At 43.6% G+C, this 3,905-nt stretch overlaps 1 protein-coding gene across 43 annotated transcripts in view; it reads left to right on the top strand.

Moving 5' to 3' along the window:
• Positions 1-554, top strand: part of RBFOX1 (RNA binding fox-1 homolog 1) — a 1,167,310-nt gene extending 1,166,756 nt beyond the window's left edge. For all 43 annotated transcript variants that reach the window (XM_038151507.1, XM_038151462.1, XM_038151474.1 and 40 more), the window contains one exon: positions 1-554. This exon is cut by the window's left edge. The gene's annotated coding sequence lies outside the window, so the exon portion shown is untranslated.
• Positions 555-3,905: the final 3,351 nt, after the last annotated feature.

Below are 3,905 nucleotides of genomic sequence, written 5' to 3' on the forward strand. Positions count from 1 at the left end.
TACCAAATGTTAGGCTTCCAATTTAAAGTGTGGATGAGACATCTTTTTTGGAATTGCACACACAAAATGTCTAATGTAGAAAATAACAGAATTTATTTGCAATTTTAATTTTCCTGAGATGGCTTTACAGCTCCCACTCTCCAAATGATTATATGGCGTTTTAGTCTATTAAAATTATCTTGAAAGGTTGAGGGTGCAGCCCATATTAGAAAATATTTTGTTTATAAAACTCCTACAGTACTCCTAGTAATCATTTTAAAATGTATGTCTGAAATAGTTATGTAAGAAAAGCATTTGAAATTTTTTTACAATATATATTGGGAATGTTTTCACTTATATAAATAACTACTGATAATATGACTTATGAGAAAATTATTACTACCATATGTGGAATATAGTGACTTCTAAACAGATTTAAAAAACAAAACCCTACAAACCCAGAAAATGTGTATATCTGTCTTTAGAAATTAGTGTTTATATCACAACCGTGATTTGTGAATAAAGAAAAATGGTTTGTAATATCAAAATAAAAGCTTAGTCTGAAAAGGTACAAATCCGTTGGTGTTCCAAGTCATTTTGCTTTGCCTGCTCGCCCTGTGGGTGCCAGGGCTGTGCCCACGGGGGCCCCACGGCCCTGTGCCCACGGCGTGCCCCCAACGCTCTGCCTGCTGGGCACGGGGCTGTTCCTGCTGGGGCTGGTCCCACCCAGTGCCAGCCCTGCCTCCGGGCCGTGTGGGGGCTGCTGTCCGTGTGTCTGTCCCTGTGTCCGTGCGTGCACCCTCGGCAGCCGCCACCGCGGGCCTGAGACAGCCAGCATGGCACTGGGCTCGAGGTCTGCTTCCAGAGGTGACAAGTTCCACCTCCAGCATCAGCTGTGTTTTCCAGGCAGCGCTGCATGATACATGGGGAGTAACTGGGGTTTGTTCCCAGGGGTGAAAAAGGAATCTTCCAGACTTGCAGGTTCCAGTTAGCCTCCCACTGAGCTGTCCCTTCCATGGACGGTGCCTGTTTCTGTGCACATCAGGGGCAGGGAAGCAAGCAAAGATAGCTGTTCCGGAGGCGCCTCCTGTCTCTGCCAGGCTTGCTGCCCAAGCCACAAGGTGTCCACGTGCTGTAGTTCTATGCCCATTAGCCCAGCAGGTCCAGATGAGGCTGGTGAGGGTAACTTGTGCCATGTCACATGCATGCCAACAGAATTATGTGATTCTTCTACCTGGGTTCCCATTTTACTCTAATTTAGCAGAGGAAGAAAAGACAGAGAGAAGGGGTTCAACATTGGTTGGGTTGCAGTTTAGCAGGAAGTTTTGTTCTACCAAGTGCCTGAATCCTTTCAGGAAGCTAAAGAGAAGAAACCTTGATATTTGCCAGGAATGATGGGGAGATATTATGCTGTTCTTAATTTATATCTTTATATGACACAGAAGCACTGTATGTCCAAGTGCACTCTCCTGCACATCAGGTGTGATGGATGCATTGCACTGCTTCCCTCGGTGGCTGGATGAAAGACTGAGGTGGTAATGCTGGGTAACATTTGGGCTGAAGGCAGGTGAGAAGCATCTTGGCAGATAAACACAAGTGGGACCCATAGACACACATGGAGAACCTGAAATGCCACATAATTTTTACGTGGTTGGATTCATCTGCTTTTGTCTGGTAACATTACTTATGTCTAATGCAGTAGTGCTTCCTTTCTTGGCCAACACATGCTACGTTAATAAAAACTTTGTTGAACAATTTGGCCAGAGAATAAAGAAAGTCCCGTGTGTAACCAAAAGAGAAAAAGCAGTCATCTTTGCAGGGTATTTTCATTCCAATTATTTAAAGTTCCTATACAGCTTTAATTGTCCAGCCAAAATTAAATTGTAGCTTTATAGAAGATCTTAGAGCTATCCCTGCGTAGGGTGTTTTGTACTACTCTGTTCTTGGTCATCTTTTTGAACATTCATTGTTTGTTAGCTTCTAATTTGGGTAAAATTTTAGTTTGTTTTTTTTTTTTTAACTAGAACTTAATTTTCTTTAACTTTCTGGGAACCTTGTCTTCAGTTTCAATTGCTGTCATGTCATATTGCTGTTTCTTGCCTCAAGTGATTTTTTTGCAAGTTTGACATGTTCCTCTTGCCACATTTTTTCAGTTTTACAGTACAGATGCATGAGGAAAAAAGGCTGTGCAAATCATTTCCTCCCTAAAGTAGAGCTGAAGTATCATCATTTTGGTAGGTGTAAGGGAGAGAAGAAAAAAGAAGAAAAAAAGTAAAATAAAAAGTAACCTTGTTTCAGTGGGAAGAGAAGATTCGAGTGGGAGGTGAGATCAGAAGGGAGACAATGATTTTGGGAGGTCTTTGAAGAATTTATGAAAGTATCATCAAAAAGAGTCATTTTCCAGTACCATAAAAGTTTATCTTGATGCTTCATTTATACCTAAAGGGCATATGCTTCACCTCTCACTGCAACAGGAGCTTTATGCTGAGTCTTTCCAGACTTTCCAGGCAGCTTTCATGCCTCTCCAGCACTTCCCCAGTGCTCTGCATACCAATAATTGTCTCACAGCACTTCCCATAAAGCACAATGGACGTGGACTAGGATCAGAGGAAGAGATGGGCAGTATATGCCTGTATACCATCAACGTGAGTCTTTTCCTGAGGTAAGACAGAGATAAGCAGAGGGAGTTAAATATTAGAAGTACGTTCAGATCCAAGAGCTCGTCCTTCTTTTCTCACATGGAAAAGAAGGGTTTTTATTTCACGCTGTATTTGATTCTGTAGGTGTATTTCCTATATCCACACAAAGGACGAGTGCCATGCCACGGCAGTGTAGTTGTAGCAGGGTTTTGACTCCCTGGCTGTGGCTGGCTGGGACACAGCTCCTGCTGGCAGCAGGGCAGTGGAACACACAGGTTTCCCACTTGTGAAGGGCAGATAGTTCGAATTATATCCATGAAGGGACCTGGAAACAGAAATGTCATTTGAGGTGTCCAGGCAGGCAGCATTCAGGGCCAGAAGCTCCTGCTCAGCTGCTGTTTAGCTCTCTACAGGAGATGCTGTCACTCTTCAGGTTCATACATAGTGTCCTGCCAGGGCACTCAGGGTAGGTGACCTTGCTTTGTGTGCTTTGCAGTGCCTGGCAGGACACAAAGAATGAGTTTTGGGTGGAAGGGAAGGTGGAGGTGATTGCCATGCCCGCTGATATCATGTTCAAGGCATTCACAAATGGATCTGGGAGGTTGCTTTTGGAAGTCTTGGCTCAATTTATACAGGATTTTTTTTTCGACGTGTAGTTGCTGTGAGTGCATTGGGTTAGGTTGTTCTCAGTTCTTCTGTGAAAGACCCTCCATTTCACTTAAATAATTAGTCATTGAGAAACACTTCTGCAGCAGTCTGCTGGCTGGGACTCTGCCCTGGATTCCAGTCCCTGCTCCACATCACAGTGAGTAAATCCTGCCTCCATGGCCCTACTGCTTGGTTAAAGGGAATCAGGTGACAGTGGTGTCCCTTCTCCATCCCATGGGACAGACTGGCTCCTCAGAGCTCCTGTTCCAAAAGGGATTTACAGCTGAAAATCCAAACTGGAGACAAGCTTGTTGTTAAGGTGCTTTAGAGCCCTCTAGCCTTCTTCCTGCTCAGCCCTGCTGGGCTGGGTTTGCTCTGTGAGCTCTGATTTACCCTTCAGTGCCTGGGCAGCCTCTGTGCCTGGCCAATTTAATGATTTCACTCTTTAGCAACAGGCCTGTGAGTCAGGAGTTCAGGATGTAGGAAAACTGCTAAATAAAACATAAGTGAATGCAAAAATAATCATTTAATGGACATTATGAAAGGACAGTAAACCAAACAGTTCAGTCCAATGGATGATGTATAACATCTAAACAAATATGACAACTAATTAAGGATTAGGTTCTGTGTTTTGGATGA

Source organism: Motacilla alba, chromosome 14 (genome assembly GCF_015832195.1).
Source record: "Motacilla alba alba isolate MOTALB_02 chromosome 14, Motacilla_alba_V1.0_pri, whole genome shotgun sequence".
Lineage (NCBI taxonomy): Eukaryota > Metazoa > Chordata > Aves > Passeriformes > Motacillidae > Motacilla > Motacilla alba.